The sequence below is a fragment of the Gopherus evgoodei genome, chromosome 6 (assembly GCF_007399415.2).
Source record: "Gopherus evgoodei ecotype Sinaloan lineage chromosome 6, rGopEvg1_v1.p, whole genome shotgun sequence".
NCBI lineage: Eukaryota > Metazoa > Chordata > Testudines > Testudinidae > Gopherus > Gopherus evgoodei.
This window is the reverse complement of record NC_044327.1, coordinates 56,356,247-56,373,137: the sequence shown is the minus strand read 5'-3', so window position 1 is coordinate 56,373,137 and position 16,891 is coordinate 56,356,247. Positions and strand designations below refer to the sequence as shown.

Here is a 16,891-nt window from a genome sequence, read left to right as displayed (position 1 = left end):
GAAGTCTTTTAAACCATGATTTGAGGACTTCAATGGTTCAGACGCAGGTTTGATACAGGAGTGGTGGGTGAGATTCTGTGGCCTGCATTGTGCAGGAGGTCAGACTAGATGATCATAATGGTCCCTTCTGACCTTAAAATCTATGATTCTAAATGCATATGAGTGCAGAATTCAACTACAAAGCTACCATTTCTTGGAGGGATTAGAATAGCTGATGCACTGCAGCAAGACGAGTTTCAAAATCCAAATAAATTTGAAGTCATGCACTTAGGGAGGGAACAAATAGTCCAAATGCAAATTGGAGATCAGCTGCTTGAAAAGCAGAAAGTCCAGGAAAGATTCTCCCATAAAGGCAGTTAATAGGTAGCAAACTAAACATGAGTGATATCATTGCATCAAAAAATTTATCATCTTCAGTGTTAATGATCAGATGTGCTACATTGTTCTGAATACGCTGAAAAAAATCTAGCCATTATAGGGATATTTAATTTAAGTGCAGCATGTCAGCATGAAAATTTTAGTTTTTGTTTTGAGTTTCAGTTCTCACCTTATTTTGTGTTTCTAATTCCTTAGAGTTGAAATCAGTAAAAAAAAAAAAAAAAAACACCTATGTTAACGGAAACAAGTATTTCTAAGCAAGACAATGTGACCGTGGATTTTTTTTTAACTTTAAAAGTATTCATTAGTACTCACAGACTTTGCGACAGAAGATCAAGGATTTCCTGTGGCTAAATAGTCTTTTTAAGTATTTCTCTTGTCACTTATTTTTCACCTGTCTGCACTTTTACACATGTTGAAAAGAACCTCTACAAGCAGCCCTATTGAAATCAGTAGGACTGCTCATGAGATACTATTTAATATGAGTAAAGGTAATAAAATCTGGCTTTTTGTTATGGTTACATAACTCTTGACTGGTATTGATGTTTCTGGTTTCAAAAATTGTACCTGATATTACTTGTTACTGTACTTTGCCAGTACTAAAAGAGGACATTTTTAAAAAAAAATCTCTCATTTTATTATTTGTATTCTGATAGAGCCCACTAACCTTAGTCAAGGATGAGGGACCCACTTTGTGAGGCACTGTGAACGCGCACACACAAAGGAAAAGACAGTTCCTAGCCATGGCATTTTGAGACTTTCACAGTCTTCAGCTCAGTCTATTTTTCTCTGACATTATCTTAGCCAGAAATATTTTTTTTTGTGTAGGGATCCACAGTGTGGTTAATTTTCATCATATAGATGGGGGGGAGAGGTCTGGGGGTGGTGGTGGAGAGAGGAATAAATGCAATCTCTGTAATTCTACAATAGTTAGTTTTTTTTTTTAAATCTAACAAAAGTATTGGCAAGGAGTTTTTATCACATTTAAATAAAAGAAGTTAATGTTCTTTGTCTAACATAACAACTACTCTTCATACTGTAATGAACCCAAGCAATAGGGTTTGGTACCAATACTGAAAAGTGTTGCAAACAGCAGGTGGCACTATTTTCAAAGAAATTTCTTCAACCACAGAGCACAAATGCTTCACTTTGTCACTTCTCTCAATACAGAGTGGGGTTTTCATAACTCCAATTTCTAGATACTTTCCAAAATGAAAACTTTATTTACAAAATTATAAACACTTTACTTGGCATAAAAAGTTATACACATCTTACCAATGTGCAAAGACAGCCACCCTACCTATTTGTCATAAATACAGTAGATGTATAACTTGCAAGGTAGATTTGCCAATATTACCGTGTATTGGGGGATTTTAGTGACTGCCTTTCTTTATTATCTGTCCAAACTATATTCGAAATAAAATTAAAATATTGTTTTCTGGATAGCAGAACCATGCTAAGAGTAGCTGCTAGTTCTCCGCACTTTACATTATTAGTGGGGGCTGTATTGTGCCTACCTCTGAAAGCCTTGAAGTTGTTTCGGGCATCTCTGTCTGATGAACTGACTATAGGCTGCCCACTTCTATGAATGGGTTTTTGTTTTCAGTGCTACCCACTACTCTTTGAAGGGTGAAGAAGGTTCAACCTCTGACTGCTTGAAAATATTTTGGGAGAAAAGTAAGGATGCATCTTTTAACTCCACTGAAATATAGTGATATGGGAGAATTTAATAAAGGGATAAAATAGAAATACAATCATTTGCCTTAAAAAAGGGTGGGAGTGCTGAGTGTGAAGAGTGCCAAGAAAGCATCCTTCCTGAATAGGAACGTTTGTCATATTGCAGTACAAAGGCTCATTTCTAATTCTACCTCCTACTATGTGTTTTTTCTTTCCCTGGGGGTGTGTGCGCGCGTGCCTGCATGCGTGTGCTGGCTCCTTCCTTGGCTGTCACCAGGAATGCGCTGGTACTATGTAACAAACTGCCATAAGAACGGCCATACCAGGTCAGACCAAAGGTCTGTCTAGCCCAGTATCCTGTCTACCCATAGTGGCCAATGCCAGGTGCCCCAGAGGGAGTGAAGTTAACAGGCAATGATCAAGTGATCTCTCTCCTGTCATCCATCTCCATCCTCTGATGAACAGAGGCTAGAGACACCTTTCTTTACCCATCCTGGCTAACAGCCATTTATGGACTTAACCACCATGAATTTATCCAGTTCTCTTTTAAACACTGTTATAGTCCTAGCCTTCACAACCTCCTCAGGTAAGGAGTTCTACAAGTTGACTGTGCACTGTGTGAAGAAGAACTTCCTTTTATTTGTTTTAAACCTGCTGCCTATTAATTTCATTTGGTGACCCCTAGTTCTTGTATTATGGGAATAAATAATTTTTCCTTATCCGCTTTCTCAACATCACTCATGATTTTGTATACCTCTATCATATCCCCCCTTAGTCTCCTCTTTTCCAAGCTGAAGAGGCCTAGCCTCTTTAATCTTTCCTCATATGGGACACTCTCCAAACCCCTAATCATTTTAGTTGCCCTTTTCTGAACCTTTTCTAATGCTAGAATATCTTTTTTGAAGTGAGACCACATCTGTACACAGTATTTGAGATAGGGGTGTACCATGGATTTATATAAGGGCAATAATATACTCAGTCTTTTTCTCTATCCCCTTTTTAATGATTCCTAACATCCAGTTTGCTTTTTTGACCGCCTCTGCACACTGCGTGGACGTCTTCAGAGAATTATCCACGATGACTCCAAGATCTTTTTCCTGACTTGTAGCTAAATTAGCCCCCATCATATTTTATGTATAGTTGGTTATTTTTTCCAATGTGCATTACTTTACATTTATCCACATTAAATTTCATTTGCCATTTTGTTGCCCAATCACTTAGTTTTGTGAGATCTTTGTGAAGAACTTCAAAATCTGCTTTGGTCTTAACTATCTTGAGTAGTTTAGTATCATCTGTAAACTTTGCCACCTCACTGTTTACTCCTTTCTCCAGATCATTTATGAATAAATTGAATAGGATTGGTCCTAGGACTGACCCTTGGGGGAACAGTACTAGTTATCCCTTTCCATTCTGAGAATTTACCATTAATCCCTACCCTTTGTTCCCTTTCTTTTAACCAGTTCTCAGTCCATGAAAGGACCTTCCCTTTTATCCCATGACAGCTTAATTTGTGTAAGAGCCTTTGGTGAGGGACCTTGCCAAAGGCTTTTTTGCCCCTCCATGAGAGAGAGAGAAAGCTATGAGAAACAAATAGTAGGCCTAAAGTCCAGAGCATCATATGTAGCTTTGTCCTGCATCTATGCTTAGGGTGAAAGAAAGCCTGGACAAAACTCCCATTGACTTTCAGGCAGCCACGATTTTCCCCTAGATACTGCATACCAAATCCCTCGCCCTGCTGTGCCTTGGCATAGTTCTACTGCAAAGCCCTTGGCTGGTTTGACCCCTGAGACGTCTTCTCCCAGGTAGGAGGTGCCTTGGGTGGCATTTTGCCATTGCAAGTGGGTCCTCTGTGTCGGGGCAAGAAGTCATGTCTAGGGCATCCCTGCAAGCCTCGGCAGAGTGGCTGGGCCCTAGGGCCTGCCTGGGCCGGGCACTGGAGCTCTCAGGCTGCTCCAACTTGCCTGGAGTAGCAGCCCGGCCCCTGGCCAGTCTCAGGCTCAGGGCAGTGCAAAGCTGAGCACAGCTTGCCCAGCGCAGAGAGCCGGCCAGTTACCTACCGCTGACGGCTGCCGCGGGCTGCCTTTCTGTCCTGCCTGCAAATCTCCTGGCGTGTGTGTCCCCTGGCTCCGGGTGGGGCCGCTCTAGCTACGGGCGCCTCCCTGCCCCGGGGCAGAGGGGCATGTCACCGGGCAGGGTACGGGTGGGTGCGCGGGGGGTGTTCCACGCCGGCCGGCCAGGCTGGAGGCGGCAGTAGCGGCAGCAGCAGCAGCATCCTCTGCTCCGTCTCTCTGCCTCTCCCTGGGGCTGGGAACTCCACGCCTCTCGCTCGAGCGCGGCGGCGGCGGGGCACTTGCCATTGGCCGAGGCGCGCTGTGGTGTCACAAAGGGGAGCAGTAGGTTCCAGGAGCCCGCCTGGGACAGCGGGGGCGGCAGCGGGGGGCACTCGCGCTACGTGACAGCCAGGAGGCGGCGGAGAAGCGCCTCGGTGACTGTCCCAGGAGCAGCCGCAGCTCAGCTCCCCCCTCCGGCTCTCCCCATCCCTGGGAGCACTCCACGCCCGGCGGCCAGTGGGACCCCGCTGTGCGGCTGGGAGGGGATCTAGTTCTTCTGCCCCCTTCGCCTTAGGGCCAAATCACTATGCTGGCTTCAGCTCGGTGCAGCAGCCGGCTGTAGGCTAAGCCAGCGTGCCGCGGCCGCAGCAGCAAGTGCCCTGCGAGGGGGGTGCGCGCAGCCCTGAGGAGGACGCTCCTGGGGTGCAGCTCAGCATCTCCAGGGGCAGGTAAGGAAGCCTGGCAAGGGCCTGGTGCTTTGCATGCTGTTCTTGGTAAGAAAGAGGTAGGTGTGGGCGGGGGGAGTGCGGGGCTGTGCCTGACCTCTGGGCTGCAGCCGCTCAGCAGTGCGCGGGGTTGTGCTGGCTGCCCTCAGTTTCCAAATGGTTTGTATCGGCTCTCCCAGCACTTTGCATGCGGTGGGAGCGCGGTAAAAGCCCTCTAAGTGTTGCTGTTGTAGGGGAAATCCCCCCCCCCCAAGTTGGGAATGAGGTGGGCTTCATATGCCGCTTGCATTTCTTTTGGGCGCTTTGTGGATTAGAGAGCAGTTCACATTGGGCATTTCGTCCAGAGAACAATACGCTTCAGGGTCGTTTACAGCCGCCTTTGAACTCACCATTCAGCTCCGAACATGAATATTTTACCCAGGGATGTTGTTGTCTTTTCCTCTGGCAACTTTGGATTCTTCCCCCCTCCCCACCCAAACTGTTCTTCTATTAGTTACTCAGTGTTTGCAGATGCATTAATGTTTGCCAGGTCTCCAGATGCAGGGGAGAGGCAGTGCCACATGTTCTCGACACTCCAGAAGAGGGTCAGATGCGGATTTAAAGTGTGCTGTTTATATTGAAGTCTGTGCCATTCCCCACTTGTTGGGAGCTGAGTTTGTGGAAACCTTGGAGACGAGTTCTCCTTAAACACTGGTTTGACGGCCGTGTTTATTCTTTATAGTAGTTGAGTGTTTGTATTCTTTCTTTTTTTTCTTGAATGTGGGTACAGTCAGAAGCATTTCTTTTTCCTGATTTGGTAACAAATTACATATAGATGCCTCTTGTTTTCATTTTTGTATGTGTGAAGGAGTAACTTAAAAAATCCTTTTATTTCTTCTCTATAGATAATGTACCTTGTTTTAGCACACACACCAGATGTGATATGAAAATATACATTTTGTTTGACTGTTATTTTAAACAAATAATAAAACAGTCTTCTATAATCCATTCACATCCAATTGGTCTAGACTGTTTAGACAGAATTTCTCTAAGCCAAAGCAAAGGGAAAATAACATTTAAATAAGTTTCCTCTGCAAAGAGTAACTTTTTCTCCATTGTCCTTTTGACTTCAAAATTATTTGTAGGAAGCTAATAACTTTACATATTAGTCAAGGCAACAGACTAATCATAATTTTCTGTAGGGTTATCACTGCTGGGTGAACTGATAAATAGGGATTCCACTCAATACGTCCCCAGCTGTCCTCCCTTATGCCTTCTAGCACCCGCCTACTCCCCGTCCTTTGGGACTTGATTCTGTACTCATTCAAGTCAGTGGAAACTCCCATTCACTTCAGTACAGAATCAAGCCTATGACTGGCAGACCACACTAGTAGCAGGGAAACTGTTTCTTTAAAGAGGTTTAATTTTTCTTTGAAGGCTCTTAGACTTTGGCTCATCTCCTTTGTTTCTGACATATTTGGGCTGTACCTGAACAAGGGAAAAGAAAAGGTTTTCAAAGGCCTTTTTTTACGAGCAACTAATTCAGCAATACTACCTAATTGTATTGGTGACCCCTTTCACACAGCAAGGGGAGTGTGACCCCCTTTATAAATTAAAAACACATCTTAAAATATTTAATGCTATTATAAATGCTAGAGGTGAAGTGGGATTTTGCGGTGGAGGCTGACAGCTCGCCACCCCACATGTAATAACCTTGCGACCCCTGGGGGTCACGACTCCCGGTTTGAGACCTCCTGAACTAATTTGATCTCTAATAGTAATTCTGAAAACATTATACAACAGGAGGAGACATGGGGCTGTAAGTGGGTGTAAACTTGCAAGTTCTGCTCATAAAAATGCTCACCTGCTTTATAACTTGACTGTGTTCAGGAGTGTCTGCATAAAGACGTTCACTAGTGTGATATCCTGTAAGCATTTTTGGAGTGAAAATATTCCATGTTTTTATTTCTTCCAAACCTTAGTTGGACTTCAACTGGAATTATACACTCAAATCAACTATAAAAAAATGAGACTTTATTTTCAGAATAGTCTTTAGGTGAATTTCTTAGGGTGAACTAAGAACACGAATTAGTTTGGAATCTTATGAATTCTTCAAAGATGTTGCTATTACCTGTAAGATACTTCCCTATAGTCAGAATATGAATGTAGTTTCTATGCCATTTACCACACTGATGCTTTCTCTATATTAGGTGCCTACATTTGGTCTATAATCCTTTCAGTTCACTGAAGGTCTAAAATCTCTATTCAGAATATGTTATCGGCATGGTATAAAAGAGATTGTGTGCAAAACTTAGTGAGATTTTCAACTATGCTTGGCAATGTCAAATAGTTTGGAAGAGAGACCAATAGTGACTTTAGGAAAATGTTATTGTTCAGTAACTTATACAACTAAAAATCAGTTTGAAGAAGTGTAATTTGTTGCTGACCTGCACTTAAAAGATGCATCGAGTGGGCAGTGGCATGTCTGATATGAGACTGAAACTGAAAGCTGTGTTCAGACTTCAATTTCATTGTAAACAACCCTGAATGGCAGTTGTGCCCAAAAACACAATTCAGGGAGAAAGCATACATAATTAGCTATGTGCATTCTTCTTGATGTGCAGTATAGGGTGGAACTGACTGAGCTGGAGGAGGAATTTATGAAAGTGGCAATTTGGGTGGGCAAATTATCCATGTCTTCTGGGTTCTTAATTCTGTTTCCTTTTAAAAGCCATTGAGTAGCAGTTTTTACTTTCAGTCTCAAGTCAGATGTGCCAGCCAGGCAGAGGTATTACAGAAGATTTTTAATAAATTGGATGTACAATATAGCTGAGACCCAAATTTTCACTTTTGCATATGTCCAACTTGTACTCATTCACATCTTGAAAATGTGGGTCTTGTATTGTAAAAACTAGATCATTTTCCCTATAAAGACAGTTGGGACAGACATATTCTCTTGTCAAACAACAAAATTTGAAATGTAGATTGCCCTTTAACAAATCTCCTTAAAAGATAAATGAGTAACAGTTTAAAATAATAACTTTAATCAGGGAGTTGAACAGTTCATGGGATTGAAAGTGAATCTCCCTTTAGCTCACTAGTTCTAATCCATAACTAGCCAAAAATGGTCATTTGTTGTCCTTTCAATGGTCTATGTAAAATGAGTTGGTTATCTCAGTCTAGTTTTCCCTGAATAAGTTTTTACATCACATAAACTAGAATTGGTATTGGTGTTATTTCACCAAGGAATAAAAAGTCCTGGAGACTGAATTATCCTTTCACATCTAGGCTGCCTCTACATTAGCAAACTTTGTAACTTTAATTCTCTACATGCAGCAGAAACAGTGAATGCTGTAGTGTGGAAACCTGGATGACACAGTGGTAAAAATACCTGAGTCCTGTCTACATAACAGCTTCCACCATTGCTATCACTGGTGGAGCTACACTGGTAGTGCAATACAGCTAATAAGTAGACAAGATCCTAGAGGCGATTCCTCTAAACCAGGCACACAAGAAGAAAATGTAGGGAACTTTACACTACAGTTGCATGTGCTGTACCTAGTTTGTAGATGAACTGGGAATTTCAGTCTCCTGGGTGGTTCATCCAGCACCTACCATGAGCATTTTGGGCTTGTCTACATCAGAAAGTTGCAGCGCTGGTGAGGGAGTTACAGCGCTGCAACTTTGAAGGTGTACACATCTGCAGGGCATCACCAGCGCTGCAACTCCCTGTTTGCAGCGCTGGCCGTACTCCCATTTTGTCTGGGGTGTAGAGGATCCAGCGCTGGTGATCCAGCGCTGGTAATCCAATGTAGACACTTACCAGCGCTTTTCTTGACCTCCGTGGAACGAGGAAGCCTCTGGTAATCAAGCTGGTCTCCTTTCCCGGTTTGCTCTCTCGTTCCCGGAACCCCGAGCAAGCAGGTCTCCTTCCCTGCGGTTTGCAGGGTGGCTCCGGGAACGCGAGAGCAAACCGCGGCGAAGCTGGTCTCCTTTCCCGGTTTGCTCTCTCGTTCCCGGAACCCCGAGCAAGCAGGTCTCCTTCCCTGCGGTTTGCAGGGTGGCTCCGGGAACGAGAGAGCAAACCGCGGCGAAGCTGGTCTCCTTCCCCGGTTTGCTCTCGCGTTCCCGGAACCCCCCTTGAAGCCGCCCAACAGCGCTGCAGTGTGGCCACATCTAACACCACTTGCAGCGCTGGTTGCTGTAAGTGTGGCCACTCTGCAGCGCTGGCCCTATACAGCTGTACTAATACAGCTGTAACAACCAGCGCTGCAAAATTTTAGATGTAGACATGGCCAATGACTAGGAAGGGATATGATAGAGGTCTATACAATCATGACTGGTGTGGAGAAAGTAAATAAGGAAGTGTTATTTACTCCTTCTCATAACACAAGAACTAGGGGTCACTGAATTAAATTAATAGGCAGCAGGTTTAAAACAAACAAAAGGAATCACACAATGCACCGTCAACCTGTGGAACTCCTTGCCAGAGGATGGTGTCAAGGCCAAGACACTAACAGGGTTCAAAGAAGAACTCTCTGAATTTATCTAGGATAGGTACATCAATGGCTATCAGCCAGGATGGGCAGGGATGGTGTCCCTAACCTCTGTTTGCCAGAAGCTGAGATGGATCACTTGATGATTACCTATTCTGTTCATTCCCTCTGAAGCACCTGGCATTGGCCACTGTCATAAGACAGGACACTGGGCTAGATGGACCTTTGGTCTGGCTCAGTGTGGACATTCTTATGTTCCTATATTTAAAAAAAAAGGCATATTCAATAAATGAGCGCAACCATCTAATGAGGCAAATAGCTAGTTTTGATTTCTCAAAAGCAGTTAATTTGGATACAGAAGTAACACTGGAAATGTATTAACATATTTAAGTGTAACTGGCAAAAAACAGAGTTGTATTGAGGGGGCTTTTGACTGCAGCTGGTAAGTGTCCCTTGAGTTTCTGTTCAAATTACTTGGCAAAAGTTTTACACAGCGTGTCTCATACCTTTTTGTTGTACTGGCATTATCAGATGTCCTTTTTTAATGGAAACTAAGCTACTGTTGGAAAAACTGCAGAGTGCTTGCATATGTGATGAAATTCTAGGTACTGGTTAAGATAGTTTGTGTTGCTATACAAAACATTACAGAATAAACATTAAATATAGTGGTAATAAAACATCTTTTATAACCCTTTTCTTTAACAATAGGATTGTGGGCCAGATTCTCACTCGTAAGTATCACTTTACTCAGTGAACAGTTTTATTGACATCAGAATCTGACCATCTAGTTGTCACGGTTACTGCCTTTCTTCCAGTCAAAGATTGGTTCCCTTACATTGGGTAGTACCGTACACCACAAACAGTCTCACTGAAATCAGTCAGACTAACTGAGGAGCAAGGTGCTGATCATCATCAGCAAAGATAATGGAATTTGAGCCTACATTTGCAGTGATAATCTAATACCTACTTAATGGACACTAATCTCTAATAATTTCTACTTGTGTCTTTTTCAGAGACTTAACAACATAAATTAAAAACAATGTGGCACAAATTTATACATAACTGTGCCAGTTTTCTTTTCATCTGGGCATATAAAATTATGAGAGAAATCTGTATTTTAATGTAATAAATGTTATTCCAATTAACTGAGACTATTGATATAAATTACAGCCATCTTGTCAGAAAAATAGTTCTAGGGGGGCAATTGGCCTTGCTGATTCAGTTTGATTAATTGTGTCAGTGTCTTGGTTAATAAACCCAGGCAGACTATTCGGTCTTTACTCAAGCAAAACATCTTTTGAGGACTGCAGATAGCTCAGTCTGGGAGATGTACAAATTAGCTACAGGCTGAAATTTAGACAGGCAAGTCTAGTTGCAGCTCTTGTAACAATTTAATTTAAATAATGTACCTGTCTTTCATATCTAATTAGCAAAGAGATTGATCCATAATGTGCACTGAAACAATAATTTTGAACTCTCTCGATGTGTGAGGCAATGAGTTCTAGAGGAATGAGCCTGGGATTGGGCATCAGAAATTGTAATCTTGGCTCTACCATTGACTCAGTGTGTGTCTTCAGGCAAGACATTTAATCTCTGCCTCAGTTTCTCTAACTTTAAAATGGGGATAATTCTAATTCTATCTAACTTTTTAACTATTTAATTCATAGGAGTGCTAAGAGGCTTCATTAGTTAATAATTGTAAAGGAGCTTGAAAGTTCAAAGCTCTATATGAGTTCTGTTGTTGTTTATTATTTGTACTGTGGTAGCACCCAGGAGCCTCAGTCACAGATCAGGACCTCTTGGTAGGCTTTTTACAAACACTGGCCCAAAGATCTTACAATATAAATTTAAGACAACAGGCAGATATAGACAGACTGATGAGAGAGTACAAGCAGATGATGAAACAATCTTGGTCAACATGATAAACAGTCAAGATTTGTGTAGGCATCATAGCAAAGGAGAGTTTTAAAGAGGACAATGATGTGGCTTTGCAGGTATTTACAAGGAGGTCCTCCCAAGTGTGAGTGGCATCATGAGAGAAAGCACAGAAGGGCTTGTTTGAAAAGATAATGAGTGATGAAGGCTTGTGTCATTGGTCAACTGGAGGCAGCAATCAAAATCTGGATAGGTTATGAGAAATGACAGCCATGTGAAAGGCAAATAGTGACTACAAATCGTTTGTTTGATGTGATAGAGAAAGGGGAGTCAGGATAGAAACGCAAATATAGAGAATATCAGGATTGGAAGGGACCTCAGGAGGTCATCTAGACCAATCCCCAACTAAATAATCCCAGCCAGGGCTTTGTCAAGCCTGAACTTAAAAACCTCTAAGGAAGGAGATTCCACCACCTCCCTAGGTAACCCATTCCAGTGCTTCACCACCCTCCTAGTGAAAAAGTTTTTCCTAATATCCAACCTAAACCTCCCCCACTGCAACTTGAGACCATTACTCCTTGTTCTGTCATCTGGTACCACTGAGAACAGTCTAGATCCATCCTCTTGGGAATCCCCCTCATTCTTCTCTTCTGCAGACTAAACAATTCCAGTTCCCTCAGCCTCTCCTCCAGAAGCCATGTGCTCCAGCCCCCTAAAAATTTTTGTTGCCCTCCGCTGGACTCTTTCCAGTTTTTCCACATCCTTCTTGTAGTGTGGACCCCAAAACTGGACACAGTACTCCAGATGAGGCCTCAGCAATGTCAGATAGAGGGGAATGATCACATTCCTTGATCTGCTGGCAATGCCCCTACTTATACAGCACAAAATGCCATTAGCCTTCTTGGCAAAAAGGGCACACCGTCGACTCATATCCAGCTTTCATCCACTGTAACCCCTAGGTCCTTTTCTGCAGAACTGCTGCCTAGCCATTCAGTCCCTAGTCTTTAGCAGTGCATGGGATTCTTCAGTCCTAAGTGCAGGATACGGGGTGACATAGTCAAAGTGAAGAACTAAGAAAATTATCTTTGCAGGACCATTCTGAATGCATGCAAATGGGGGCAAGATTGTATTTGTCAAGCCAGAGAAAAATGAGGTGATGAGAGCCTGGCTGGCAGTCTTAGTGGTGTGGATGGATAGGTAAGGCCATATCTTACCGACAGTGGCAGAAAGAATTGGCAAGGTTTAGACCCAGCCTGGATATGAGGAACTTGACATAAAGCTGACTCAAAAGTGACACCCAGGTTACAGGCCTGAGTAACAGGGAGAATGGCAGTACTGTCTGTAGTGGTTCAGAAAGGAGGGAATGGGGACAGTTTGGGAGAAAAAGATTAGGAGCTCTGTTTTTGTCATGTTGAGCTTGAGCTAATGGCTAGATATCCACAAAGAGAGGTTGGAGGGACAGACCAAGATTTTAGAGTGGACAGAAGGAAACGCATCTGGAGTAGAGAAGTAGATCTGTGAATTGTCAGCATAAAGACTGTAGTTGAATTTATGTTTGCAAATGAGATAACCAGAGGCAAAGTGTAAGAGGGAGAAGAGAAGGGGGTCAAGTACCTGTTTTAAATCGCATAGAAAATTGGAGGGTGAATGGGGCAAATCCTCCAAATGACACGCTGAAGGAACAATAGAAACATTGGAAAAGAATCAAGAGAGGACGAAGTCATGGAAGCTAGGGGAGGACAGGATTTCAAGAAGAGTGTGGTCAGTGGTGTCGAAGACAGCTGACAGTCCGAGCAGAATGAGGATGGAGTACTGGTTCTGAGATTTGGCCAGAAAGAGGTATTTAGAAACTGATGAGAGCCATTTCAGTGGATGAGATGGGCAGAAGCTGGACTGGAAATTGAATAATTATTTTATTATTGATTTAAACTCAGGAAACAATACACAAATAGATTGTTGTTTCAAACATTTTACCATTTCAGTTGGGATAACTCATTGTTTTGCGAGGCCTTTTAGGCACTTGGAACTCTATCTTGTGAGGTGCTGCTGAGTGCTCTGATCTCACTTAGGGCTAGTTCCTATTACACTTACGCTAATTGAACAGGGCCTTACTCCATTAGTAGTGCTACTGACTTCACTTGTACTACTTACAGAGCAGGGTATTTCAGAGAGTGAGTGGGAGTATCTGAATCTAATCCTCAATATTTTAGGTCTCAGTCCTGCAAAGAAAATTCTATTCTTATAAAGGCAGATGTTTAGTCCCTAATGGAGTCTTATAGATATCAATGCACTAGCAGCATACATTGGAATGATTCCTTAATGGTGGTTCTTTGTCTACCATCTAGCATGTCACAGACTCTACTGCAGACTTATTAGCCATCCACAGCAAGGGAATTTGATGGATTTCTTCCTTAGAGAATGTAATACAAACTAACATTGCTGTCACCACAAAACTAACCTGTATTTTTCCTGTTAAAGTCAGTATAAGCTTTATCTTCCTTATTTTTTCTAAGATATTTGAGCTGTGTGTTTCAGAGGCAGAAAAGTTTGACATTGATGTGTTTTCTTTCCCAAATACCATTTTAGAATGAACTCCACGCAAAGCCCTGTGTACCACCTGAAACTCTAATTAGTGGTACATAAATCCTGGTAAGGGTGAGATTGGTAAAACAAAGAGGTACAGTTTTCTAGCTGAAATGCTGTGCTTGTCTCCCCATTGTGGTTAAATTTTTGAGGTGGTTTCAGAATAATGGGGGATGATTCTGACCATATGTGCTGCAATATGCTTACAACAGGATGAATTAAGGATAACTGTCAATTCACCTTTAAATTGTATTTCTGTTGTTACTTTCATTCAACTCTTTAATCCCACTGCTGTATATTTTCTTTTATTATCCGTATAGTTTAACACTTGAATTGGGCTTTGATTATTCCTTGAAATTAGATAATGCATCATTATTTAAATAGTGACTAATTCATGCTACTTGCCTCTTTGTTTTTGTGACAGGTGGATAAAGTTAAGCATTGGTTGAATTAGATGAGAGATTTTAAAAGTTTATTCTCAAGGTTTTAGTAATCAGCAATCCTGATAAACTATGGAGTAAAATAGTTCTAAGCACAGGGCTCCTGCCAAAGAGAGCCCACGAAGTGGATGATTTGTGTGAAAGCATGCCTTCCTGTTTAAGCCTGGAGTGACAATAATTGTAACATAAAACTGTTCATGTGACAACTAGACAAAGAAGCCATTATGCATGGCTGGGTGGCATCAGAGCCTACTGAAGCCAATAGTCAAACTAAGCTTGGTAGCCCCAAGGAAACTAATACATTGGAATCAGTCTTATGTAAAAAAACCATCAAGAGGTGAAGGTCTACAGCAGTTAAACTGTTTAAAGTGACATAACTGCTGCAGTTCTTATATATAGTTTTTCTAAGCTCCTGTATGGAAGCGTAAGATATGTCAGCAAATAATAGAAAATATAGAATTATAAAGTTAGAATGGGGATCATACAAATAGAATAACAAATCTTATAGATAGAAAAGATCAAGTTGGACATTTAGTGCCTCCACCTCCTAGTGCAGGATTTCTCCCCACGCTATACTTTTTAGTCCATATAATCAAATTATTATAGATGCCTCATAAGCACTGGTGCAAATTTTGGATGAAAATCTGCCCACAAATACATGTATGTTATACTAATGAACCTTAAATAGGAGTTGTACACACTAATATCTGTGGGCAGCATTTGGCCCTTTTCTTAAAAATCTTTTCCAAAACATTCATGACTATGTGCCAAAATTACAAGACTCAAGAAAAGAAGCAAAGTCCCAGAATACTTGTACACTATGGTAGCTCTGGCCCCCAGAGGCAGCAGACTTGCGTCATCCACTGTAAGCTTATTTAAAAATTAGGATAAGACAGCTGGAGTGGAAAGGCCTTCAATTAGAAATGTATTTGTTTAAAAACAACTGTTCCCCCTCCACTGCCTTTGGGGAAGGATTCTTCTTGCTATTCCCTGACGACGCTCCCCAGTATCCAGCTGAGTTTCTCAGGCTGATAGCCGGAGGACAGGATTTTGGCATTACTCCATAAATAAGAGTAATGATACTTGATCACTTCACTGCCTTTTTGGATCCTGTGATTCACTTTTGACTTTAACCTCTTTTGAAACATGTTTGCCCATAAACACTTAGCTCAAAGACCACATATGATTCTCAAGAAGATCTTTGGTATTGTCAGTGTTTTTTAATCTTTATTTTCCACTACTATATAACACTGAAGCATAAGGAGTTAAGCTTCCCCAAGGTTGCTTATGGTCTGTCTATATTTTGCATTGTACCTTGATTATACTGTGTAATAATATTTTGAATAACGAGTTGTAAAGCTTTAGATTACATGGATGCAAATTATTGCACTTTATTTTTTTTTTTTTACCCTTTGTTTATACTCTTGTAAGTGAATACTTGATTTTGGAGACACTTGAAAGAAAAAAAGCAATGTTTGTAATTGTTAATAGAAGTATATTAAATAATCTATCTTATTTATTCAATTATCTGTCATTAGGCCTTTTTGTTTTTTTTTTAATATGCTTTTGGGAGAGGCTGTCACCAAAATTACTTATGCTTGTACCTGTTTGTGTCAACATAGATTCAGTTAAGGAATACTAGAAAGTATTTTGTTCTTGCAGTTGTTGTCAAAAATGAAACATAGAAATGTTAAAGTAGATGTATTAGTATTTAAACGTTAAATACATAGCATAAGAGCCTTGGTAGAAGATGATTCTGTTATTTATATATAAAATATCAGCAAAAACAAAGGGCCAAATTCTGTTCAATATTATACTCATGCAGTGCTATTGCTCACGCTTACTCACAGGGTTGTATGCTCACATGTACACCATTGACCACAAAGGCACAAAGTGTAATTGCTCACTAATGTAATGACTGGGCAATCAGGCTCTGTATGGACAGAGTACTTTAATTTACAAATGGCTCTTTTCAAAGTATCATTATTAAGTGCTATGACTAAAATCAGCCATTTTTATAACTGTGATTCCTATGACAATAAAAATCAAAAAGTTTGCCCACTACTTTGTAAGCTTTCCCTTGGTTAGTGCTATGCCCTCATAGCATAAGGGACAGTGCAGAGCCACACTGCTCCAGGAGAAGTACTGGGAGGAATGTGGTCTCAGGGAATAAGGAGGGGAGAATCAGAACCCCTACTAGCTCCTCCCACAGGGCTTTAAATATAAGTTTTGGTCAGTGTTTTTAGTGGAAAGAAATAAGCCCATGGAAATGTGAAGATTCCACCCAGCCAGGGCCAGAGAGAGACTAGACTGTCAGCATAAGAAATTCCTTCCATTGATTAGAAGAAACCGTCCTGGAAGAGTGATCACTATGACCTAGCACAGCTGAATAGTTTAGGAGAATAAATGTTTGTGAAGTATGGAGCTGTACTGGTCAGTCTGTTTTTATTCTGTGGGAGACAGCCTTCAAGTAAAGGATCTTAACCATTTTTTAAAAATTGCTTGTTTTAGAACTATGCCAGACTTTCTGTAAAAGCTGGGCTTTCCCCTTCTATTAGAAGCAGTATGTAAATGATGTCTGTGAGTTTTGTATGCATTATGGTTGAGGAATGTTCTGCAGGCCACAGAGCACCATTATTACTGCAATGGATTTTAATTACCCATATAATTACCGTTTTGTGCATAAG

At 41.4% G+C, this 16,891-nt stretch overlaps 1 protein-coding gene across 1 annotated transcript in view; it reads left to right on the top strand.

The window, feature by feature from the left end:
• The first annotated feature begins 4,421 nt into the window (after positions 1-4,421).
• Positions 4,422-16,891, top strand: part of MEGF10 (multiple EGF like domains 10) — a 158,257-nt gene continuing 145,787 nt past the window's right edge. The window contains exon 1 of the mRNA XM_030566126.1: positions 4,422-4,834. The gene's annotated coding sequence lies outside the window, so the exon portion shown is untranslated. The remainder of the gene's footprint in view (positions 4,835-16,891) is intronic.